The following is a 27,030-nucleotide window of genomic DNA, read 5'->3' as shown; positions in this document are numbered from 1 at the left end:
CCACAGAGAAGAGGAGGAAGGACCAGCTCACCTGGCAGGCAGGGCACTGTTCTCCCCCTCTGGGAGGCTGAGCTTGACTTCTGCTGAGACCCCCTGCAGAAAGGGGGTCAGGAGAGTGCAAAGGAGAAAGGCCAGGGGTTCCCCATAGAACATTGTAGAACAGGACCTTCCAAGCCCTCGGGATGGGAAACACAGTTGAGTTCATTTTTACCATGAGCTCATTTTCTTTCAAACCCATATTCCAATTTACAATGGGAATCGGAGGTCAGTAAGGGTTCACACAAAGTAATTTGTTAAAACCAAATTGATTTTGTGAACTAGAGAACTGAAAAGATTGTTAACTTGTATTCATCACATGATAGACCATGTGAAGCAGGCATTTTGCCAAGTGCTTTACCCACACTATTTCTTTTAATCCTCACAGTAACCCTACAAGGAAGGTCCTGTTATTCTTCCCATTTTACAGATAAGGAAACTGAGACCAGAAGAGGTAAAGAACTTGCTCAAGGGCACAAACTTGTAAATGATGGGGCCTGGTTGAAGCTAAGATCTTCCTTTTTGGGCACTAACATCTTGTGACATCCTTGGTGGAGCAGTTTTAGAATCAAGGTGAAGATGGAAGTTAGACTGTGGAGGCCCGGGGAGAAGGAGCTGAGAAATGGGACTCTGGGGTGGGTTACCCATCTGTTGTCATGCTGTCAGATGAGGGTCGGAAAAGACATCCCAGACCAGGTAGGCCTGGGTGGGCAGCCAGGGTTGGGGCTACAGAGGGGTTGGGCCTCTTGGAGGAGCTTGGGCTCCTTGTGGCTGAGGCTGCAATTTGAACAGACAGGGCCCCAGAGAGCCCGGGTCCCCAACTCTTTAACTTGTCACCTACTACCAGATATAAATGGCCACCCTCAGACCTGCAGCCATCCCCCTTTCTGTTGAAAAAGGAAGCAGTCCTAGAAGATTCCCTTCACCCACTCTTTGTGGTCTAAAGAAGAGGAACCTGGATTTGATTTGGATTTTTTGAAGAAATCTTGCTTTGATGTGGTCCAATCCAACTTCTTCATTTTTGGTCTGACTGGGACTGTGGGTGTCTGTACCTCCCTGGGGACCAACCAAGGGGACTCTTTCAGCCAGGGACACCCAAGGGTGGAGTTTCCCAGCCCTGGGTCAGTGACTTCTTGGGTGCCTCCAACTATCTCCAGGCAATGGAACCTTCTTAAGACAAAATTTATTATTTTTTTACTTTTAATTTAATTAATTAATTTTTTTGCTAGAGTAAAATATATTTCACATTCAATTTCTTAAATATTAGAATAATGTTATCAAAATAAAATATTTCTAATAGTCTTATTATGGAATACACTAGCCTTTTCCAATGTGTTATGTTTGTGTCTATTGAAAATAAGAATTCTTTAGTCAAGTATGGGGAACACCGAGTTTCAAAAGTTTCCTCATTATCCAAAAACTTCTCAGAGTCTTTAATATGCTAATTTACATTGGACATCTTCAAGAAGCAGATGTAGTATGAGGTATTTCTAAAGTCTATGATCAAGAAACCTTTTTTCAAGGAGCATCTCTCTGGACCAATTAAGTTAAAGAGTAATTCCATGTCATGCTCTTTGGAAGCCCTAGGACTAGACATACCTTTAAACCTAATTAAAGAACAAACTTGAGTGGAAAAGGCAAACTTTTGAAAACTACTCTAAAAGCTTGCCACGAACAAGTGTTAGATTAATGTCCCCTATAGAGCTACTATGGGCACTAGAGAAAATTAACTAGAAGAGTGATTTGAAGAGAAAGTCATGACCTTAAAGGAGCAAAGTATGTGTATAAAGTATTACCTTGCTTTCCTTTGTTATAAACACTAGGAAGCACCTGATTAAAGTAGAATGTTGGTCATAAAGACAGAATACCCAGATTTAAGAGATATAATATGCACACATCTTAGTGAGCAAGAGCCTAAAAGTCCTCCTTTTCTTTTTCCTGGAGTACTCATTAACCTCTGTGTTTGTCTGACATGTGATTATGGAGGCTGAGAAGTCCCATGACAGGCCATCTGCAAGCTGGAGACCCTGGGAGGCTGGTAGCATAGCTCAGTCCAAGTCCAAAGGCCTCAGAACCAGGGAAGCTGATGGTGTAACCCTTAGTCTGAGGCTAAAGTCAAGGCAAAATTTAAATATTGAACTAAGCATTCTACAAAAATAACCTGTGGGAAAAAAATATAAACCTATGCCAACCAGTACCTTTTGGAGAGGGGAGGGGAAAAGAGAGTTATAATCTTTTAAAAAGATGCTGGTATTCTAAAACATGGGCAGTCATGTAGCGTGTGGGGAAGCCCTGGATTCTAGTCCTGGCTCTCTCATCTCCTCACTGTACGACTTTGGATGTGTTTCTTAAAGTCCTAATAAAATAGGCTAAAGATGGGCCTGACAAGGTTGCTGGGAGGATTAGGCAAGATAGAGTCCATGAATGGGTTTTGTAAATTATAAAGCATGAGGGCAAGAGGACCAGTGCTGCCTGATCGTCACTCAGAGAAGAAAATCCTACCCTCTTACCTGCTTTGATTCTGCTTTCCTAGTGGAGAGAGGATCCAATATGTACCATTTAGGGCTACTCATTTCCACAGTTCCCCTCTCTAGGCCTCAATTTCCACATTAGTCAGGCTACACCATGCCGTGCTGAAGGGACAAATAAACCCCCAATTTTCAGTGGCAAAACACAATCGAGCTTTATTTCCTGCTCTGATGAGGATGGACAAAATCTCCTCCATCTTGTAGCCATGTCATCTAGGGTATGTGGGCTGTAAAGTCACAGCAGCAGGGGCTGGGAGTGATGGAGGTAGCACCTCTCTTACCTGTTTGGGCCTAGAAGTTATTCATGTCACTTATAGTCCACTGGCCAGAATTAATTGCACAATCCCTACATAAGTGCCAGGAAGACTGGGAAATGCAGGGGAGCATGTGGATGTTCAGTGGGCACAAATGGACTCTGCCAGCCACAGTTTCCTCAGTTCTAGAATGTGAGGTTGGACTGGATGACCTTGGAGCAGGCACCACCCTGCTCTGGACTTCTAGGATTGTGTGAGCCAGAGACCCGGAAGGTAATGACCCATAGCAGGTGACAGTGTCCTGGGCTACTGCATGTAGCATCCACAGGAAAAACTACCCCACCCTACCCCACCCCACCCAGATATCAATTTTACTTTCCTCACTCTTTCCCAGAGCATCTCTGAGTTATCCCCTCTGCTGCCCTCCATGAACTCAAAAGACCCAAATACTTCCAGCCTGTGAGGTAAAACGGCCTCCAGCAGCCCCAGACCAGTGCAAGTGTTTCGCTTTCTGAAAAGGATAGGACTTACCTTGAAGCAGGGCATGGATGAAGAGCTGAAGACAGGTGCTGGTGAGCTGGGACCTCCTGCCACCACTGGCCCTGGGGCCCCACCTGCCTTCTAGTGCCTCTGAGGAATGAAGGAGTGATTCTAAAGGCCTCCTCCATTTGCTTTCTCCTATTTCCCTCTTGATTTGTGTATTTCCTACCCCCTTTCCTAGTCTGGTGAGATCCACATAGATCACAGGAAAAATTTCAGCAGAGATGATTTAAGAAGGTCTATGCATGTTTGAAAGGCAACGTCCAAATTGTCAGATCAGGAATATGCCATAGATCTAGTATTTCTTAATTTCAGCATGGGCATTTGACACCCTCTCATGGGATCTCAGGAGGAGGAACTGAAGGTGCTCACATAAACCTGTGGGATAGCCCCATGTGACATGCTGCTGGACTGACCTCCTGCATGCTCTAGTTGTGATAACTGGGCTTCTGCCTTTTCCAGGAGACTCAGTATCCACCTAGAATCTCTGTTCTGTTAAAGGATCCTTACCATGGTAGCCTGGCCTATTCTCTGGGCTCTGTGCAGGAATGTCAGAGGCCTCTGAATGTTGCTTCTCCTTGATCACTGACTGCCACTGAATAGCTTGCCAGCTACAGCATACACCCTGACTTGGTGAGGGACTCCCAACTCTAAGTGTAGGCTTCCAGTGCTGCTGTGGCTATTCTAAAATTCTTGGACATTCCTTCCATCAAGAGATGGGACCTATGGCCATCTCCTTGAATTGGGACAGTATTGTGCCTGCTTTGATCCATAGACTATGGAGAAAGTGATGTCCTGTGACTTTTGAGGCTTGGTCATACAAGACCCCATGACTTCTGCCTGGTTCTCCTGGAACACTTGCTCTTGGACCCAGCTGCCATGCTATGAGAAGCCCAAGACACATGGAGAAGCCACATGCACTTCTACATGTGGCAGTCCCAGCTGAACCCAGCCTTTGAATCATCCCAGCACAGGTACCAGAGCCTCCAGATAATTCCAGTACCAAATTGTCCAGTTCACTGCCATCATCTACATTTCCTAGCTGAGGCCCTAGACATGGTGGGGCAGAGAAGAGCCATCCTTCCTAAGCTCTGTCCAAACTCCTGACTCACAGAAATTTGTGAGCATAAGAAAATGGTTGGTGTTTTACTTTGCCAAGTTTAAAGTGGTTTGTTCCCAGGCACACCGCCAGCTCCTTGGGGCCCACTCAGGGACCTGAGGCATGGAGTGGGGACTAGACCCCCCCTCCCACAACCAGGCACACTGTCAGTGCCTCAGGGCCCTCCTGGGGACCTGAGGTCTGGAGCGGGGACCAGACCCCCCCCAACAACCAGGCACACCACCAGTACCAATAAGCATGCCAAAAACATCACCTCTGTGTGGATGGCCCACCACAGCCACCACAATAACCACAGCTGCCATTAAAGCAGGTAGATGCCACAACCACCACGCAAATGGTCCACAAGCCACTGGAGTGCATTCACACAAGGAGAGTCAGCAGCAGAGACCAAAGAAAAGAAGAGGGTGTCTCTCTCCACAAAGCCCATTCCAGAGTGACAGAAGAAGCATCTGCTCTATGATAATACTGGGGGACCTGAACACACCTCTCAGCATTGAACAGGTCATTGGGGCAACACATCAGCAGAGTAACCATTACTCTTCAGAAGGAGAGAAGAAATCTAGGGTAATTGGGGGGGGAGGGGGGAGGGAGAGGGGGAGAGAGAGATTGGACAAGGGGCATAAAGAATAATTACAGTTTGTAACAATATACATACTAGTAATATTGATTTGATCAACATATGTCAACATTGAACCCCCAATATATGTATAATCAATTATGATTCAATAAAAATTTAAAAAACATAAATAAAGGGGTTTGTTCCATAGCAATCCGCCGAAAAAACCACCTTGTCCCTCTGCCTTTAGCATGAAGACAGATGGGTCAATGTCAGCTTCTAGGAGAGAAGAAATCTCTAGTAATGGGTTGCAAGGCTCATTCCTATCCAGCCTCTTGAAGGACAATTTATAGGACAATTTGTGGGGGGCAAAAACAACAGCAACAGGAGAGACAACGGAAAGATTATTGGGAAATTGTGGGTGTCACAAATTGAGAGAGACAGGACACTGGGGGGTGGAGTCATCACCCTGAAAGATCTCAGCCAGTGAAGAAAATCTTGCACTCAGCTTTTATTTATTTATTATTTTATTTTTTTAAATTAGCATATTCATTATTACAAATCATGCTTATTCTTTATGTCCCTTATCCAATCTCCGCCCATCCCTCTTCCCCTCCCCCCTCTAATAGCTGTAGGTTTGTTCTCTCCATCTGATGGATCAACTGTTCCTCTGTTGATTTATTGCCTAGACGATCTGTCCAGTACTGAGACAGGTGTGATCAAGTCCTCCCCTATTATCATAAGTCAGATGCTTCTCCTATTACTCTGGAGTGTGCTTTGTGGAGAGAGAGGACCATTTCTTTTTTCTTTTTTGGTCTCCGCTGGTGACTTTCCTTGTGTCGATGCAGTCGAGTGTCTGGTGTGCCATCTGCATGGTGGCTGTGACTGCTGCTATAACTGACTAGCTGCTTTTGTGGCAGCTGTGGCAATTGCGGTGGCTGTAGTGGGCTACCCGTGTGGAAATGGTGTTCTTAGTGTGCTCTTTACCTGGTTGCGGCTGGGTTCAGATTCCCCCGGCTTCAGACCTCAGGACTTTGGTGGGTCCCCACGGCAGTGGTGGCAGCATGCCTGGTTGCGGCTGTACTCAGTTTTTAAAATTTGAATGTGAAAGTGCAGGATGAAGTAGGGGTGAGCCAGGAGAAGGGAGGGGTCAGGTGTCCCAGGCCAGGGGTGCACATGGGTAGGATGGGAGGTGCGTTGGAGGCACTGAGGGAACACAGATGTGGGGGAGCACAGAAGGAGAAGGGGAGAAGGGGGTGACTCACTGAGCCTGGTCAGTGGGCAGAAGCCTGTAAAACAGGGTCTCAAGGGCCAGGTAGGAAAGCTTTTAAGAGGTGCTGGGGCCCTGGGGTCAGTTCACCTTGAATCCCTGCCCTCCAGGGCTCAGGAGTCAAATGGATCTGGCCATTGAGCTCCTTGGCTTTATCTCCTTGAAGATCCTAAAACTTGACAGAGCTAATTAAGCCAAGATAGCTCTAAACATCCAACACAGGGACACAAGGGCCCAAATGGCTGGCTTTCCCAGGAATTCATTCTGTTCAGGTTCCACTGGGGCTTCCTCCCCATCTAGTCCATTCATAGCACTGGACACAACATGTCGGGCTGACCCCATGGAAAGACCCCTGGGCTGGGGGCCTCCTGACTCCATCCTTGTGTGAATAGTTGTCCTGGCAGTGTTCATGGACTGCACTGTCATGGGTCCCCATAACAAGAAGTTCCTGAGAAGACTGGGGTACGGGGGGAATCCCAGACAGACGTGACTTCCTGGGCTGCTGTGTCCAAGGCTGGTGGGACATGAGCACTGCGGATACCTCTGTTTAGCAGGGTCTTGCCTGGGGTGCGGGGCCTGTGAAGGGAGAGGACCCTGCCATCACACGGCCTCCAGGCAGGTAAGTGGCAAGAGGGACTGTGGGTGCCCATGGAGCCCGGTGCAGGCCCCGGCCTGGCCTTTGCAGTACCCCTCAGAGTTTATCAGGAGGCGGTGCCGTAGCCAGACTCTACCTTCTTCTTCCAGGCCTCAATGCCGAAAAAGCTAGAAAGTAGCTGGCTAAACAGGCAGTGGCTTGTCTGGAAAGAGGGGCCCCTTTGAAACTGCTCCTCTGTGCTTTGTGGATTTGTTTTTTCAGGGTTGGGAGGTAAAAGTGCCCTGGGAGACACCATGCAAGGAGCTGGAGGGCCTTTTCTGTCCCTTGAAATTCAGGAGGGAGAGCACCACACTGAGCCAAGACTTCTAGCTTGACTGGCCACTGATGCACTCCCTTGCCTGCAGCTGCCACCTGTGGGACCCTCTTCAAAGCCAGCACGGGCTATGCACAGGCTGTCCACAGCCAGGGGGTCTGCCTGATGTTAGTGCTCAGGTGCGGGATGCTGCAGGACAGGCAGAAGAGAGGTGACCATGACCACTGTTTGAGGAACAGCTTATGTCAGACTCTGGACTGGAATCCTCCTAATTTGACCCTCGCAGCAATCTCCTGAAATAGGTATCATTCCCATTTTGTAGACAAGGAAACTGAGACTCTAAAAGTTAGAGATTATATAGCTTATTAGGGACAGAGCCAGGACACATTGTTAGGGACAGAGCCAGGACATCCCATTGACTCTAAACCCACGCTCATAACCACTGTATAGGCTGCCTTTCAAAATTCTGTTTTCAGGGGAGTCACGGAACAGCAGGTGGAGGGACCCTGGGAACAGGAAACTGCTACAGTGGGTTCCAGAGGAGTATGGGTCAGGCAATAACCTTGGAGAAGATGCGAGAGGCAGAGTGGTGGCCAGCAGAGGTGCCTGCCCACCTCTGCACTTGCCACCCATGCCCTGCCGAGGAGCACTGGCTTGTGGAGGCCGTTCGCCCAGCTCTCAGGGCTGGCCTGGCTGTCACTTGGCAGAGTGGTGCCTCCAAATCCCCACTCCCACACCCTTTCCTTTCAGCTTCCAGGTGGGCAGGGCTGGAGGGGCAGGAACACTGGGGCACTCAGCGGTGGGAGGTCTGGGCATGGGAGGAGGATAGGGCCAGTCAGCAGAGGCCTGAGGAGGGCTGGGGTGGCCTATGGGATTTTCCCCACAAGGAAAGTAGTCTGTGCAGCAGCCGCTCTGCAGAAAGCCTGCAGCGAGGCAGGGGCTGAAGCTGCGTGCTGGCGGCTCAGGGCTCCATTCTGGCTGGGTCGCCAAGGCCCAGAGGCTCTCTGGAGTGAAGGAATGTCTCTTTCTCTGGAACCCCGAGGCCAACAGTTCTCTCTCTTTGCAATGTTACTTTCCCAGAATTAATTTTACAACCCAGTCATCATCTTAATTTTTGAACCTCTGTTTTATAATGAGAAAATAAGCTCTAAGTACATAGAGACCCATGAAAAGATTGTCGTGTGGGTTCTCTCTGCCTCTCTCTTGAATTCTTTTTGATAATCACACCCTCACGTGTCGCTGTTATTTGCTCTTTTTGGAGCGCCACCATGCAACTTATCTCAGTCCATCAGCCCTCCTTAGTGACCTTATTATTTCCACTGATGTAGATTGAGCTTGGCCCACTGTGGTCGTTATTTAGATCATCTTTATTATACCTGTGGGTAGCTTTTGTAAGCAAACCTTAGCACAGGTTTACTTGTGGGTTTCCTTTTAAAAGGTCAGTGTGAAACAGGAAACGTGACTAAGAAAGTCTTCCTCCATGAAGCTTCACTTCACAAACTGGAAAAAAGGTGCCTGTTCCCTCCCCCCTAAACTTAACTCATGGCCCAAACAGACACATTTCAAAACAGCACATAGTTCCCAAAACACTGAAACGTGCACACTAAGGCTCATGAGTGCGGTGAGTAGTTATTTGTCAGGTTTGCTCTGTCTGGGGGCCGTCCTCATGCCAACGCCTGCTGCCTGTCCCTGCTCTTCATAGAATCTGAGACGAGCAGGGACAGAGTGGAGCCCAGGAGCTGGAACAGTTGGTGATGGATAAGGACAGAGCCAGAGCTGTAATGGGAACCGAGGTCTTCTGACCCCCAAGCCACATTAGCCCAGTTAAGCCACATGCCTCCCCCATTTTAAGCTTCTGGAGGGACCTCCTGCATCTTTCTTCTTGTAGTACGTAAACCAGATGATGCCACACTGTGGGTATGTGGTTGCCAGGACGGGATCCTGGGCACATTAATCTGGCTGGGGTTCCTTTGGGAGGCAGCAGTTGCTGATCTTTGGATCATCTGGTTTGCAACTTTGTTTCGGTTTCCTCATCCATAAAATAGAAAAATAATAGTACTTACCTTGTACGATTATTGTGAGTAAAAATAAATGAGTACGCATAAAACATTTAGAACAGTCTTGCTGTGTGATCACTCCTTAAACGTTAGCTATTATTATTCTGGTGGGTTGGTTAGCTTTCCTCCATTCTATTCAATTCAACAAGAATTTGGCACTATCCACAGGGCTGTGAAAATAGCCACATTGAGGCTCCACCTTAACCTTGGCCAGTCTCCCAACAGCCAGCAGTTTGTCTTAAAAAGAGCTAAAAAAAAAATGCTATAGATGGTGCAATGCAAAGTCAGCACCTATGGGGTTTAGGGGTGTCTTTTCGGATAGGACGTGCAGCAGGGAGCCCACCTCTGAGATGGCCTGCTTCAGGGCTGCATGCAGCACCCCCTCCTCAAAGACTTTGAGTGAGTAGTGCTGTGGGCCCAGTGTAGATTCTGGCCTGGCAACTGGTGCTATTACTGAGAATATGGAGGGAGGTGCAGGAGCTTGGGGCTCCATTTCCTTGGACCAAACACAGAGAGGGAGTGTGGGATGATGTGAGTGGGAGCCATGCAAGGGTGCTAAGTCCCAGTTTAACTCACCCTTCCAAACTCTCAATGCCTTTGTCTATATGCTGGGAAATTCCTGGGGGGTGAGGGGAAGGAAGTTAAACCCTAACTCTAAAAGGCACGTAAACGCTTCTTCTGAACTTTGAATTGCCTCATTCTGCCCGGCAGCTTCCTGAAAATGTAATCTTGCCACATCAGGGAAGGCAAGATCAGAGCTGTGTTGGACCCCACGTCAGCGCGATTTGCTAGGGGGTGAGCCAGAGCTACAGCTGCATGTATGAGGAACTTAACAAGACTGCATTTTAATAAGATGTATTTTCACTGTACGTGGCCATGCATTATGTACCAATCTGCATTACTCCAATGCCAACACAAACCTTTTGGCTCTGTGTCAGTTCATAGATGTCCTTTTCCACAATTGCCTGCGCATCTGGGGTAGGGACCCTCTTTCAGGGAGTGCAGCAGGTGTGCCTAGGTACAGAGACACCTTTGCACTATTGTCTGCTGCACAAGAGCATTCTTTTCTCAAATATTCTTAATGAATAGATGAGCAGTCCTTATTTGAATATACTAGGTAGGCATTTGTCACAGTTGGTTGGTGTCTTAGTCTGTTTTCTGTTGCTATAACTGAATACCTGAGACTGGGTGATTTATAAAGAAAAGGAATTCATTTCTTAGAATTCTAGAGGCTGAGAAGTCCAAGGTCAAGGGGCTGTATCTGGTGAGGGTCTTCTTGTTGGTGGGGACTCTGCAGAGTCCTGAGGTGGTGCAGGGCAACACATGGTGAGGGAGCTTGTGAGAGAGAGCCACACTGGCTTTTATAACAGATTCACTTTTATAATAACTCACCCACTCTCTCAATAACCCATTAATCCAGGAATGGGCTCTGCCCTCGTGACCCGATCACTTCCCAAAAGTCTCACCTCTCAACACTGCTGCATTGGTGACCAAGTTTCCAGCACATGAAATTTTGGGGGGCACATTCAAATCATAATGCTTTGCTGCAAATGGAGGAGGTTGATGATGATTTCTCAGAAGTTTGCTTTGTTCCTACATGGGATCAAAATAATCCTTAAGTCTTTATGGATCCCTACCTGGAATCCATTAGATCTTAACACATAATGGCAGTGGAAGAAACTTTTCATTGATTTCTAGCTGATTTGCAATGAAATTAAGTTCCTGAGTGAAAGGAATTTTTTGGGGGTGAACTTCTAAGTGGGATTGCTAGGTGTTTGCCATTTATTAACCAAGAATTTAGAAGCATAATGTCTTGATTTTCCTGCTTCTTACATTTTTAAGTTCCCTCACTTTCCTTATTCAGATCTGGGAAGAAACAGTCAGTGGAGAAAAGCAGGAGTTGGTTTGAGGGTTTGAAATGGGAGAAAGAGGCCATTTCCAGCTCGCAACAGCTGATTTCCTGAATACAGTCTCTTCCGAGCTTGCGAAAATGGCGCTCGGCTGCCTTTGCAGTCTGCAAGCAGTGCTTGTGTTTCCACCAGTGCCTGGGCCTCAGCGGCGGCCGGGGAGCAGCCACTGCGTTCCCAGCCTCCTGGGAGCGAGTTTGGGTGAAGATGTGTGTGCAGTGAGGAGTGGGAGCCTCATACCCCAATGGAGCTGAGCCCGCCACACTGCCTGTCTCTCCCAATTAGTTTCCCAAAGGAAACAAAGCCTTATTTCTTTCCTCTCTGAGTTCCCAGGCACTGGCCCTTGGCAGCTCAGGGGTTAAAAATAAAACACAGCGAGGGGGAAAACAAGAAGGGCAGCTGCAGCGGCTCCTCAGAGCCCACTCCAGGCTAAACAGAGGCCCCAGCAACTCCTTGGAGACTTGAACCCTGGGCTATGGAATTTTCCCTTGCTTGGAGGCTATTGTCCTCTGGAAAGGGCCAGGGCCAGAGGAGGGCCTGGGGAGCACAGATCTCCTCGAGCCCATGGCCAGGGAACTCCTGAGAGCCCAAGGGATCAGTCCCACCCAGCTGGGCTTGGGTGAAAAGGCAACGGGGGTACAGGCCTCCCCTCCTCCCTTGGGAAAAAGGGGGGTTTGTGGGGGGGTTTCCAAAGGCCTGGGCACCAGTTGTTGCCCCACTCCTCAGCCCCAACCAGCCAGTCACTGGGATGGAATAAAAGGCTTGGTTCCCTTGGCAACTGAGGAGTCTATGGTTTTTCACAGAGTACAAGATGGGCTTGGGGGAGGAAGAGAGGTGGAAGGGGGTTGGGGGTCGGGGAGGAGGGGGAAGCGGGGAGGCGCAGCCTGTGTACCAGTGCCTTTGAGTTTGAGTCTCAAGGGAAGCTTTTGTAGGTTCTGGCCTGGGAAATACAGGATACCCTAAGTGTGGGGTGTTCTCTTAGCTGCCTCTCAGTGTTGAGGCACAATTGGTGGTTCATGGTGGGAATACGATTGTGTAGGTCTCATGCTAACCTCTTCTTGAACAGCCCAGGAGAGCTCAGCAGAGCCCACCTTTATAGGTAACTAGGCCTGGCCCTGTTTTGTAACTGGAGACCCCTGGAAGTGTTGATGCTCGAGCCCACAGAGAGCTATTTGTGAAACAGATTAGAATAGCAGGCGCCTGTCTCCCGGGCCTGATCTCGATGGACTAGACAAAGCTATTTTTAATATCAAGCAGGAGAGTCGCTGAAATATAGACAAAGTGCAGAACCTGGGATGACTTTGTCTCAAGCACTAGACTCTGTGAGAGAGGTTTAAAAATCTAACCACATACCGAAGAGATGTGTTTAGCCTCAGTGAAAACAAGAGATAAGGGACAGGAGACTTTGTCCCAGGACTTTGGGATGAGAGGTCTCAGCACGTTGTCACTAGCACAGAGGTGTAGGAGACGCTTGGAGTAACCCTCTCTGAGGTTGTAGGTTGTGAGGGCTCCCAACCTGGCATTGAGAGAAGCACCCTTCGTGATGCTCTTAAAAGTGTGGCATCTGCCAAATGGAACAGAGGAAGCAGCGTCAGTAAGTTGACACGGCAGCTTAAGAAGAGAGCTGAATAGTATAAATCAACACACTGTCCTGGAGTTTTACGATGGTTTTTTAAAAGGAAAAACGAGGACAAAACCAAAACTCCTATCTGGTACAGCCATTCAGTTCTTGGAGACAACGAGGACTGAGTTTGTGGCTGCTTCTGGTGGAAGGGCTTGCTCGGTTCCTATGCTTTTGCCCGAGGATCTGGGAGCCAGGAGGAGGGTGCTGGGGAGACACTGTATTTTCCCGGTGGCTAGGGTCATCACCACGCAGGACTTCCTCACGCACACCAGGGTCTGTTCCTTCAAAGCTTAGCTCCAGTGGGTGGGTCTCATCTGAAAGGCACAATTTGAGGAAACCTAGAGAGAGGGTGGATCCCCAAATGAGGAAACACCTGGGTGGCAGGTTCCTAATAAGGAAACAATCCTGACATAACACTACGGATGCTTTGCATACATGACCTGCGGCCAATCAGACAGCCACCTGCTTTAATAATCATAATCAAATAGTAATAATAAAAAGACCACTTTTCTAATTCATTTACTTACCAACTGGTGGGTTGGCAGAGCAACAAGCCTGGAAAATGCAGAATAACAAATCATTTTAAAAACACACAGAGAAGAGAAACTAACATGAGCTTATCTTTGCTCTCTCAAGTGTATATAATCTCATTAACATTTTACGACAATTTGAAGAAATTGTCATGATTGTTATTCCCATTTTGTAGATGAGAAAACTGAGGCCTGGGTAGGTTAAATAACTTGAGCAAAATCACATAGCTGGAGGTGGTGAGAACTGGGTTTTGATTCCATTCTGATTATCCTAGATCGGTACATCAGCCTGTAATCACAAAAGCACTGTCAGACAGAAAATCTCACTTGATTCTCAAAACCGCTTACTAAGGCAGGAGATTATTCCCATTGACAGCCACAGAAGCTGAAGGTCATGGAGTTTAAGTGACTTGTCCCAATCATAAGACTAGTATGTGGTGAAGCTGTGACTGCTCTGGGGCTTTCCTACCATGGCAGTTGCCTTTTTTCTCAGGTTTCATTCTCATGTATCTCAGAAGATTGTAATGTCTGCTATTCACTCATTCATCGATTCATACAGACATTCAACTAATATTTGCTAAGTACCTACCATGAACAAGGCATCAAGGGGGATAGAAAACAAATTAGATTTTTAAGACTTCCCTGTGAGTAAAAGGAGTTTTATAATCTCACCATCTTGTGTCTGCCATCACAGCTGTCAGTGGAAATTTTCCGAAATAAGTGTGCTAACTGATATGTTTTATTCCATAATCTGAAACGTTTGCAACTGGGGAACTAAAACATTAAGAATCACTGAATCACAAACATTCCCTGGACACTTTACTCCTTAAAATGGACAGAGTAATTCAGTAAACTTTGGCTGGACTCACGGTGACACCTGAGAGGGACACTTCCAACTCCTGGGGGCAGAGGCTTTGGCCAGGGTTCCCTTTGGCTGTCCACATCTGCACAGCCCCTCAGCCTAGCTGGTTCCTGTCTCCCCCGTTCCTGCAGACTATTGTGAGGAGGCCCCTCCCATGGACAGACTTCCTCCCCATATCTGATTTCATGGCCCAGCTACTTCCTGGACAGGACCAGACACTTACTGGATGCCTACACTTACATGGGCCAGAGTCAGTGTGTGTGCCGGTCGTGCTACCTCCTCACCCAGCTGTGATTTCTCACACGGAAGTATCAAGGGGAAAATCTTACCCCCAAAGTGACAGACGTCACCAGAATATGTACAGGGAGGCAAGAAGCACTTAAAGACAAGGGGACATGACCATTTGCCCCGGAAGAGCGGGCAGTGTCAGGCAGATGATGAACACAGTTTCCATCCTTGTCCATATGACCTGACATTCATTAAGTCATGTGGGTCAAGGTGCAGGTGGAGGGAGGTTAAGGTGTTTTTATAAGAAAAATGGAGATGATGGAATGCTGGGGACAGGCTTTTGAAGGAAACGTGTGGATTCAGGTACTCATTCAACAAATACATATAGTAAGTGCTTTCCCCGGTGGCCCTGGTGCTGCTTTTGTGTAGGTGGTGCCTGGTGTTCAGTAGGTTCCTGTGCACTGAGGAGGGGACCAGGTTGCATGGACTCTTCCAGAAAGGAGGGATGGCCTCAGAGAGAGCAGAGGGTGCATGGGGGGAACACGAAGAACATGGGAGCTCTCATGCTGCAGTTGACCCGATCCACGTGGTCTGGGGTTTGTTGCCAAAAGTCACCCAAGGAGACAGTGGGCGTGGAGACACAGTCGCCCTCTGTGACAGGCGGCGCCCTACATTTTAGAAAGGCTTCATCATGAATTCTTTTATGTTCTCTTTGGTAAATGTGGTGGCTCCGTTATTTACAAATTAGACCCAAACCTTTCTCTATGTGTCATATATTGCTATCACTTTACTCTGTTTTTATCGCTCAGTCTTTGCCTATTTTTGCCTGGTTCTCCCCTGACTCTCATCTCGCAGGTAGGATTGCTGGATTTAACAAGTGGAAATACAGGACGTCTAATTAACTTTTAATTTCAGATAAATAACAAATAACTAAAAATATATGTATAAGTAAGTACCATTCCCAGGCACACATTTATACTAAAGAATTATTTGTTGTTTATCTGAAATTAAAATTTAACTGGATGCCCCATATTTTATCTGGCAACCCTACCATTTCAGAAAATGGTGTATTTCTGCTGGCTTTATTTTCACTTTAATTCCATGGAGGCCCATGTTTAGCATTTGGCTTCCCAAACAGGACTGTGCTAGGCACATCAGACAATTTTTCCATGGCTACTTATACATTCCTCCCATCTTTTTGGTCACCTTTCCTTGGATCTGTTGTTAGAGACTTCCGAATGGATAACATCCAACAGTACTGCTAATCCAGATGTGGAGACCCAAGGGATTAAACATCAGTAGAGAAAACTCTCTGAGGTTTTTCTACCTCCCTTCCCAATTATGCCCACATTAGTCAAGGGCCAAGTGTTTATTGAGCACATACAAGGTCGATAAAGGCTATAAGATAGCACAGACCATAAGGTCCATTTGATAGAATCCTTGAAGTCTTTATATTTTGTCTTTTTCTGATTTGTTTTTGTGTGTGTGTGGGGGGGGGGGGTTGTTGTTGTTGTTGTTGTTGTTACTCTAATAACAAGCCAGCAAAACACTTGAGAGAATGTAGGAGGGAAGGCAGATGAGAAAGATCGTCATGTGGTCTTGATGCTTTCATTGCAAGAGAATACACAGTGGAGACGGTGGTAGTGTTAGGAGGGTAGAATTATCATTTTTATTCTCTTTTCTGCTTTCTAAACTTTACGTAATGTAGTTATCTAAAAATAAGACAAAAATTTTTGAAGCGTGCTTAAATTTTCACTTTTAAAATGCGAGTTCTTTCTCTTAAAATACAACTGACTAAAAAAAGAAAACATGGCATTGTAAAATTATTGAAACATGTAAATGCTTTATAAATTTTGTACGCTATTTTCTGAGTAATTTTTCCATGGTTACATGGCTAGATGGTAGTGTTGCTGGAACTGGGACTCAGGTGTGCTGAACTTAAAACCCAAGCCCTTCCTTTTATATCACAGTGGACTTCATCAGCTGGATCTTGTGGGCATGTGATCTGGAGCAAGAGTCACATGAATTTCAGTACTTTATTACTAAATTGTTTCTCTATGTTCTGGAGTCTAGAATTGCCTAGCTATATAATAATTGATTTTTGTAACATTGATTCTTCTGCACAAAATCCCTAAAGTCTGTGAATAAATTAGCAATGAAATGTCAATTACATAGTAATAGCTACTGTTTCCTGGATGCCATGTTCCAGGTACTAGGATGAAATTTGTACTTTATTTTACTAAATTAATTGTTGCAACAATTCTGAGGTAGATTCTAGCCCCATTTTCTAGATGAGGAAATGGAGATTCAGAGATATTAAGATCACACAGCTAATAAGTCTAGAAGCTGAGGTCCAGAAAAGCCTAGTTAGGTGCAACATGTTTTATAGCATGCTAATCTCTTAAAAATCTATCACCTCTGTTGAGGGTTGCAACTCTATGCATCAGAAAACAGGAGAGTTCCTTTTGCCCACCTCCCGCCTGTCTTTATAAGACCTTCAAAAGAAGAGAATGAAAGGGAATGCTTGGATTGAATCATCCTTAGACTTGACTTAACCCTTTAGATGCCTACAATTAAACTGGGCAGCAAGTTTCTGAGGGAGCCATGAATTCCAGATCTTTCTTGTGCACCCTCTTCCACCACCCTTTCTCTTGGAGTCCTTGTGAGGCTTTGTATTATAGTTGGTATTGTGAAGGCTGTGGAGGAAATCTGCTTCATTTCTTCCCAGGCCTTGGGAGGATCATTTTTCATATTAAACAGAGCATTCCTGAGAATATGTCTCCTACAGACTTGTTTAGACAACCAGGAGAGAGGTTGGGAGGCCCGTAGAATGGGCTACATGATGGTAACCCGAGATAACGGTCCATCATTTCTATTTCCTTCTCGAGTTGGGCTTCTGGGAGAGCACATTCACCCTAGCAGAGACACCTGGCTCTCTCATTCCCTTCCTCCTTGTCAGAGGTGTGTTCTGAGGCTTTTACCACACTAATGGTGACCTTCTAACATCCATGCTTCTGGTCAAAGGTCTGTGTATGTGTTTCATTGAATAGGTTGAGCATTTATCAACTATTGTTGGTATTTCAAAACTATTCCCCTTGGTGTTGTAATTAGAACTCATTCTCGAATTTCATGATATTTTTAATAGGATATTTTGGGTTTAAAATAATGCAGTGTTCATCTTTGTGTGTTTGTGTGGGAATACAAAAAGGAATTCGGGAGAGGTTTCTCCTGGGACTTTTACTCACAATGCCTTCTTTCCAGAAAGTCCCATTTAACATTATTTTGGCAAATGGTTTTAGCATTAAGTTATAGATTTCCCTTCAAAGCATTAAAAACTGCTTATATCTCTGGGGCAGGCATTATTCCCCTACTTATACACAAGGAAAAATGATTGCCTAAAATCTTAGTGATTTTGCCTCCCCTCCAGATATAGTACTTTTATCTTTATGTAGCAAGAGTATCTACACAGATTTATTTAGCAAAGATTCTATTCAGAGGTCTGGGTACTGATTAACACTGCTTGGTCCACTGAACAATGGGCGTAACCTGGGCTTGATAAACCAAATAAGACCTTTGTCTTGTTTTGCTAGCTGCTCAAAATTGCCTCTACCATAAAATCATTCAGCTTCCAAGGAGAAGCCAGGATTCTTCTCGAAAAGATCCAGTTTTTATTTCTTGCCCCTGATGGATAGCTGAATACAAGTGGGGTCACTGATAGGAAAAGCCTTGAGGACATGTGTGTGTGCTTGTGAGTGTGTATGTGTGTCCATACACACTTGTGCACATGCTCAACAGTGTGCTGCTTCCCGCTGGGACCTGGGCTGTGGGGGATGGGATAGCAAAGCAGCTAGTTTACCTACGTATCAGGTAAGGCTTGAACATAGGTTGTTATTGGCCAACTCTTGCCCCGAAGTATCCATATCCTCTTCTTCACCTTTCATGGTCTGGGCCACTTTGCCCAGGAGGATAAAACCAGGACTAAGGAAACTCTAGTAGATTCCTCAAGGTGCTACTCTGCTATTCTCATGGGTGCCTGGAAAATACCCAAAGTAAGCCAGAGTATGTGACTGGATTAGCAGAAACCCACCTCTCTTCTGGGAAAACTACTTGGGCTCATTCCAGATGGGGGTAAACAGCATCTTTTTTTTTTATTTCCTAAAAATACCCAAACTTGTTAAAAACATAAAAAGAAATCTTCAGTCTGATAGTGTATGCCTTCATCTCTCCTGCGCTGAGAGAGCTTGCAAAGGTTTCACGGAAGCACTTGTCAGTACCTCTGTGCAATCCTCTTGAGTGGGTAAGCTGCGCCAATCCCTGCCGTGGGTGTGCTTTTCAAGATGAGGAAAGAAGCATCAAGAAGACCATGTGCCAGTGACTTGATGGCTGTCCATGGCTAAGTTTTATAATGAATTATTGTATATTTGGAGGAACTGGGGCAAAAAGACTCAGAGGGATCAGGCTTACAGTCTTAGGGCTCTCACAGAGGAGAGGAAATAGACTTATTTAAACTATGACTGAAGGGTGGAAGTTTCCAGAAGGAGTATTTTGGTTCAACATAAGAACAACTGTCTAACAATTGTCCAGTGATGAATGGAAAACTTCCTTGGAGGTGCTGAGAAAGGGCCCAGTCTCAGGACCATTCAATCAGAGAACAGCAGGGATGTTGTAACGTAAATTCCAGAAGTAGGCGCGAGGTTCAACTGATGACCTCCAAAGTTCCTTCCAGCTCTAAGATTATATGATTCTATATTCGTAATTTTCCATTTCCCTATTAAGAAGAAATCTTCTCCAGACCAACTGGATATGTTTAAAAAAAAAAAAAAAGGAAGAAAATTTCCACATTGAGAATTGTTTTTAGTGTTTGATGAAGGTTATGGGATGATTTTTGCTGTTTGCTATAACGTGAGGCTTGTTCCTTTGCCCCAAAGACATTAACACATCAGTGGTGTTTTCTGGGCAGAGGACATGGCAGTTTATTGCTGGGTGGAAGGGTCCTGCTTACTGGGGCCTATGGGGGGCTGGGAACTCCATGTCTTTCAGAGAACATCCGGTCTCTGAAATTCCTCCACCCAAAGGATCTGGGCATTTTTCCCCAGTCCCAGGTAGTGGACACAGCAGAAGCAGTCTGGAGCCTGCCCGTCCTTTCATCAACTGCCTCAGTAGTTTTCCTGGCATCCTCCCATCCCCCACAATTTTGTGTCCTCCTCACAGAGCCCTGTAGGATGTGATTATCTTAAGGAATTTTCCGAAACTCTTACCTCTTATATCACCTCTCCCTAACTTGAGGACAGAGTAAACTTCCTTTGAAAAATAACTGACCCTTTTCCAAATGCTCCTTGCATTAAACTATCATAAAGAATAAAAACTTTCCATTTAAAAAAACAAAGAGAAGCACTAACTTAAACATTAATCTATTAAATACTAGATTATAACTTCATCTGACTTTAACTTTTACATGGAAAGTTCTTTTGTTTAAACACAGTCCGCTCTTTGTCTTGAAGGTTGACTAGTTGATTTTTTTTTTTTACAGTTACTTTAAGAATACTCTTTCTTCCTCTATCTTGGGTTAAGGATATGTTGCAAGGAGAGTTCTAGGAGTTGAAAGTAAAATATTGATAATTTGAAAATGAATAAATAAACTCAAACTAACTGATTTTATATGGTATTCACTTCAAATAGAGTGTGATTGAAGATCTGGGATATAAAGGCCCCACCCTTGATGGGGTCCCCCAGGGATGCTCCAGTCCTTAGCTCTTTCAGTAACCACCTGGAGAGTAAGAATTGGCTGTCAGATGTCTTTAGCTAAGTTTCAGACTAAAGGAGACAAACAAAGGTGCTCGACATGATTAGATGCCAGAGATCTGCAAATTAAAACCACCACGAGATACTGTTACACACTCAAACTAAAACTTAACTTAAAAACTTAAAAAGACTGATATATTCAAGTGCTGAAGAGGTTGTAGAGGAGCTTGGAATGCTCACACACTGCTAGTGAGGGTATGAATTGATACAACCACTTTAGAAAACCATTTGGTGATATCTGCTAAAGCCAGAGCTACCCCGTGATCCAGCAAACCCACTCCTAAGAGAAACGAGTTCCTCGGTCTTCCAAAAGAAATGTACAAAATGTTTTTGCAGTTTTATTCAGAATAACCCCAAGCTGAAATCAACACAACTGTTCTCCAAATAAAAGAATAAATAGATTGTAATATACCTCTGTAATGTAATACTGCATAGAAGTAAAAAAGAACAAACATTTGAAACACTAATACCACAACATTTTTTGAGTGAAAGCAGCCAGACATAAAAGAGTGTATGCTCTATGATTCCATTTATATAAAGTTCAAGAAGAGGAAAACAATCTGTGATGATGCAGGTCAGTGGTTACCTTGGGTAGGTGGGTAGTGACTAGGAGATGGGATGAAGGAAACGTTCTGTATCTCAATCTGTGTGGTGACTTCATAGACGCATGCATTTGCGAGTCCATCAAGCTGTTAATGTGAGATTAGTGTTCTTCAAAACCACAATGAGGTACCACTTCAAACCCAGTGGGGTGACTAAAACAAAAAAGACAGACAATAACAAGTGTTGGTGAGGATGAAGAGAAATTGGAGCCCTCATATATGGCTAGTGGGGTTGTAAAGTGGTTTCTTAGAAGAATTTGGCAGTTCCTTACAATGTTAAACATAGAGTTTCCACATGGCCAGCACTTCCATTCCTAGGTATATACCCAAGAAAATTGAAAACATATGTCCATAAAAAAATCTGTACATGAATGTTCATAGAAACTTTATACATAATAGCCAAAAAGTGGTAACAACCCAAATATCCATCAACTGATGAAAATGTGCTATGTCTGTATAGTAGAATATTAATAGACAATAAAAAGGAGTGAAGTACTGATATAAGCTACAACATGGATGAACCTTGAAAACATGCTCAGTGAAAGAAACTGATCAAAAAAGGCCCCATATTGAATGATTCCATTTATATGAGATGTCCAGAAGAGTAGGCAGAACGTGAGGTTAATAGTTGCCGGAGGTGGGGAAGATGAAATGCGGAGTGACTACTAATGGGTACAGGGTTTCTTTCTGGTGTGATGAAAATGTTCTTAAATTAAATAGTGATGGTTGCACAATTCTGTGAATGTGATAAAAACCGTGGAACTGTACACTTCAAAGAGGGTGAATTTTATAGTCTGTAAATATCTCAATAAAGCTGTTATAAAAAAAAGTCTAGTTCACTTTATTGTATGTATTTATACCTTATTAAAGAGAAGAGAGAAAATGAACTGTAAAGTTGAATTCTCCACTGAAAACAAAACAAAACAAAACAGGAAAAGGGCTTTGGGTCGGGAAGAGAAAGAACTGATATTTGTTGGAATAGCTCCTTGATGTGCCAGGTAGTTTATGTACAGTATTTCATTTAGTTGCCAAAGGACTCCTGTTACATATGTACTCCGAAAGTAAAGATGAGGAAGTGGTTGTTCAGTAATTCCATAAGGTTTCCAAAGGTTTTGGGTTTTGGGTCCAGAGCTGTTTTTCCCCCATTATCTTGCTCTGCCCCTCAGATGCACTCCCACTGGGGTTGGTGTTGGCCTGGAGCTGACCTTGTGGGCATACTTATTTGGTAGAAGAGGATCCTGAGACCCAGACATGTGACATAACTTTAACGGGATCCCACAGCCAGCCGTGGCAGAGCTGGGTTAAACCCTGATGGCGCAATGTAGAATTCTTTTGTGAATAGCCAATAAGGTTAATAGCACTATACCAAGCACCTTATTAAATAGGTCTGCTTGGCCAGAGAGCAATCTGGAAGGGATCGGTGCTGTGAGGATGTGTCCCCCTGGGGCAGAAAACCCCTCCTGGGATTCTCTGTCAGAGCAAGTCTTGTGCAGCCAGCAAGGTACTGGCTTCAGCATTGTGTGGGGGCAGCCCAGTGGCATAGTACCAAGTGCATGGATAGGTTAACTGTGGTGGGCACACGCTGTGGGATACTCACAGTTCTTAGAAGCAGGGAATTACATGCACATACCACAATATGACAATATGTTAGAGCTGGGGAAAAAAAAGCAGGAAATCAAGAGCTATTTTGAGCATACCATTTATAAATTGAAAACATAACCCTCTCCTCCAAAAGTAATATCATGTATTTTTACAAGGATATATACATACTAAAGGATATCTAGAAACACATTCTTGTAGCGACTTTCGGGGTGATGGGAATGCAGTGGGAGTGGCGATGCCACAAATCAAATTGTATGATTAATTCAATTCTTTACCCGAGGCCCAGAAAAAAATTAATAAAAAATAACAGTATCAGATATTTTATGAAGACAGAAATTTGTCTCCTTTATTTAACTGATGGAAGCCTCAGTTCACCTGAAAGTGTCTAACAAAATCTAATTACAATGTCTTTGGTGGTAAGGAGAGAGAATTCCAAAGAGGAGATGGTCTCCAGCTGGGCAGTGTCTGTCGGTCTTCTGCCAATGCAGCCTCCTTTCCAGGGAGCGCTCTAGTGGGCTCTTTCTGCTTCCTACTCTGTCCTTGACATTCATTATGCTGTATGCAGATCTTCCTGAAGGAGCACGACATGCTGTCTTCCTCAGGAAGCCCGCCAGCCTGGGAATGGGTTCTGAGTGAGGAATGGGAACTTGATTGGCCCAGGTAGGTGCTACTGGCTGAATCAAGTCTCCCCAAGATCCACATGTTGAATCTTGACTCCTAGGACCTCAGAATATGACTATATTTGGAGATAGAGCCTTTAAAGAGGTGATTAAGTTAAAATGAGGCTGTTAGAGTGGGCTGTAATCCAATCTGACTGGTGTCCTGATACAAAGAGGAAATTTGGACACCCAAAGAGACACCAGGGGTGTGCGCACACAGAGAAGATGCTGTGTGAAGACACAATGAGAAGGTGGCCATCGACAAGCCAAGGAGAGAGGCCTCAGGAGAAACCAAACCTGCCAACACCTTGATCTTGGACCTCCAGCCTCCAGAACTGTGAGACGATATGTTTCTGTGGTTTATGCCACCCAGTCTGTGGGGTTTGTTATGGCAGCCCTAACAAACTAATATAGCAGGTATTGGCAGAGCTGGGATTTAGGCCCACAAGATTAAGAACAAGTCTTTGGTCCTGGGTGCCCCAATCAGTGAAGTTATCCTGCAGGTTTGTCGTAGTGAGTGAAGCTCCAGTCAAATTTTCCTATTAGACATCCCCAGCTCTTGGGGATCGGAGGAGCTAAGTAAGGTGGATCTCTGGAAAGAGTAAGAGGAATTCCGTGAGCTCGCTCAGTCCCATCACGCTACTCTGGGCAATGGTTAGGGAAGCCATGAGCAGTCAGCCGGCTGGCAGGGCACCTGGCAGTTGTCAGGCCCCAGGTGAAGGGGGCCACCAGGCCTTGGCATATACATTTAGCTGGAAGTGCCTCTCCACAGTCAATAATTCCTTCACAAATGCCACTGGCCTGAGCAAATATGTACTTCTCCCTGTGGCCTTTCCTAAAGACTGCTACTCAAACAAGGCCCACTGAAGGTGTTTGAAAGCACAAGTCCCTTCTGATATCAGACCAGAGATTATTGCTCCTATATCAAAGGACTAATGAAAGTCCACAAAGCTCAGGAGAAGAGGGGTTGAGCCTGGGTCGATCCCTGGGTCTGGAGAAGCCATGCCGATACTAAGCACATTAGGAAAATGTCCCAAACAGGGAGTGGAGAGTGAAGGCTACTTCCTATGCTGTTGAATTTTAGCAATGCTGGGGCAAAGAAACACCCAGTGTTGTTTGTGTGTACTGATTCATACTGCCTGCATTCTTGCTGTCAGTTCTCACCCATCTTCCAGGAACTGAGGAGTTTTGCTGGTAAAGGAAAAGAGACATGTGTGTCTGTGCATTTGTATTTGGGGGAGAACCTTGGAGCAGGGATTTTCTGTGTAAGTATGTGATGGGGGTGGGGTGGTAGAGGTAAAAATAGGCAGGAAGGAAGGGAGAAGGGACAGCCCAAGCTCCATGGGCAGTCCTGAAAGGTTTGCGAACTTACTGAAAGGTGGGCTCTTTCTCAACCAACACTTGATATCTAAGAGCCTGGGTTGGTAAGGCCTTTCTATTGCTCGCAGGCAATACCTTTCTCACACTGTTACCCTGTTGGTCCCGCTGAAGCATCTGTTGAAAATGGTGTCTCAGCTTATCTTTGCTCAAGGGGGTTGCCTACTTCCCATACCCACATTCAAGGTACCGTGGCTGGAACCAGTCAAACAGGTGTGAGTTCAAATTCTACATTTACCTCTTGCACAGTGTGAGACCTTGTGACTATTTAATGCTTGAGCCTCAGTTTGCCCAACCATACAATGGGAGAATAATTTTGATTGCATAGGGCTTCTGAGAGGAATAAATGAAATAAAAAATATAAAATGATCTTGACATATGGTGGGCATTCAAACATATGAGTTTCCTTCCTTCTACCCAAATATTAGCTGGGCAATTTGTGCCATTCATTCATCAAACGTTTATTGAGTGTCAATTAAGTGCTGGCAAATGGTGCCCCCTGCAGTTGTGTAACAAGGTGGCCCAGATGTCCCTGCCCTTATGAAACGTACAGTCTAGTGGGTAAAAAGCAAAGTGGAATCAGGTGTTAGGGGAAGTTGTGGCATCATGTTTTCTTAGCCTTGTTCTCGTATGTCGCCTCATTTGGCCATGAAGCTAGATATTAACATGATGCTGAAGGGGAACTCTCTTAACTGAACCTTGAGAACAAGACAATAGTGAGTCACAACAGGTTCGTTTCCATCAGCAGCGAATGACGGACTGGAGAAGAGTTAAGGGAATCAAGCAGCTGTCACAACAATCATTGTCATCTTCTATTTATGTGGGACTCTTCTCCCCTCACAAGCTAAGTGCTTTGTGGACATTACTCAGTGAATTCTCACAGCTTCCTCAAGGGGCAGGGAGAAGGCAAAGATGATTAGAGATGAGGAAATAGGCACAGCAAAAAAGGCAAGTACCTTGCCTGAAGTCACACGGCCAGCAGAAGCACCGGGCCCAGAATTGGGTTGCCCAATTTGGAGCCCATTGGCTCATACTCTGACCATAGGGCAATGAGGTCAGGGTGCTGTGTGTGACTACAGGAAGCAGGGTTTCCTGGTGGTAGGAAAGCCTTACAGCTTGTTCTGATGCTTCCCAAATATAAGTGCTAGTTCTGCACTCTATTCTGCTTGGGTAGCCCTAAGTGTTAAGTTTAGGGATATTCCAGTGTTGGTCCCTTCTCTGTCCTTTAATGCTGTCCATAGGATGTTCATGTGATAGGCCCTTAGAAATAACCCAATCCAGCCCCCCTCATGTTACAAACGAGGAAACTGAGGCCCCGAGAGAATGAAATGACTCTCCCAAGGTCACACAGGTAGTTAAGTGGCTATGCTAGGTCTAGAACTAGGTCTAGGTCTATATAAGTCTAGAACTCAACTCTCAGCCACTAACCCAGGACTCTCTCTCCTCCACCAGGAAGGTCTCCAATAATGGCCCTGCTTTCCAGTCCTGACCCTCTCAGTTCTTAGCTGCAACAACTCCTGATACCCCAGCCAGAGATCCAAGCCTTCAGTTCTCCCATCAGCACCCCTTGTTGGTGGCCAGCTTTCTGGACCACCTCTTTGGGATTCTTCTTGGAACACTGTATGCCTCAAGGGCTGTCTTGAATACTAGCCACAGGATACATGCTGGAGTCGGCAGTGAGTCCTTGAGATTCAAGAATGAAACCACAAGCTGCTCCTGTATCTGCTCTTGTCTGCAGTGTCAGCGTTCTGAGTCGCCTCTCTGGCTCAATTGCCCAAAGCACTTAGCACATGGGGGAATATTTTCTGATGACAATGACTTCTCCTCTGTAGATAACATCTGTGTTAATAAACTCTTTTACCGGCTAAGATTGCCACTTTCTTTGACTACATTTTCACACTGCTTTGGAGGCCTCCGCTGGTTTGGGCAAGGGCAGGTGTCATAGGCAAACCTCAGCTGATGTCCTCTGTCCACTGGCCATCCTACCTTCGTCATTCCTTCCTCGAGCCTCATGGACCAGCTAAACAAATCTCGCTCTGCTCCTCCCTGCGCGATTCCCACACTTACAGCCCTCTGGTGTGAATGTGGGTAGATCGCTATAGTTGGGAATTATCTAGTTTTATGTTTTTTCTTTTGGATGTTGAGTATGTGTTTTTCAACCTTGTTTCTCTCTTCAGGTCCTGGGAGCAGGGAGTCTTAAATGTTGTGGGATCTCACTAGCCCATTTACTCTCTTCGTGCACAGGAGCCTCAGACACTGCTGGGGCTGGGGGTGGTACTGCTGAGGACTTCAGCAAATGGACTCACTTTCTCCCTGTTTCTTTGGGAGTACAGCTGATCTGTACCAACATCGCTTAGGAGCTTGCTGTGGAGGCAGCAGAGTTCTGGTTCCCAGAAAGGCAGGAGGGGAGACAGTGGGAAATTGATGATTCTGCTGATGACATGAGTCCCCGTGGTCAGAGGGTGATGCTGGCTATCTCCTGACACAGCTCTGATGGAGGCCTCCCCACAGAGACAAGGCAGAGCTGGCCAGGTGGTGTGAACGTGCTGGGGTTGGTGGCCTGGGCGC

At 45.6% G+C, this 27,030-nt stretch overlaps 1 long non-coding RNA gene across 1 annotated transcript in view; it reads left to right on the top strand.

Annotated features, from left to right (window-relative positions):
* The window catches only part of LOC134373675 (uncharacterized), a 46,166-nt gene extending 19,846 nt beyond the window's left edge, over positions 1-26,320 (top strand). The window contains exon 5 of the long non-coding RNA XR_010022990.1: positions 25,915-26,320. This is a non-coding gene — a long non-coding RNA (uncharacterized LOC134373675). The remainder of the gene's footprint in view (positions 1-25,914) is intronic.
* Positions 26,321-27,030: the final 710 nt, after the last annotated feature.

The sequence above is a fragment of the Cynocephalus volans genome, chromosome 3, assembly GCF_027409185.1.
Source record: "Cynocephalus volans isolate mCynVol1 chromosome 3, mCynVol1.pri, whole genome shotgun sequence".
NCBI lineage: Eukaryota > Metazoa > Chordata > Mammalia > Dermoptera > Cynocephalidae > Cynocephalus > Cynocephalus volans.
Note: the sequence above shows the minus strand (reverse complement) of the source record. Positions and strands in the feature narration are given on the sequence as shown.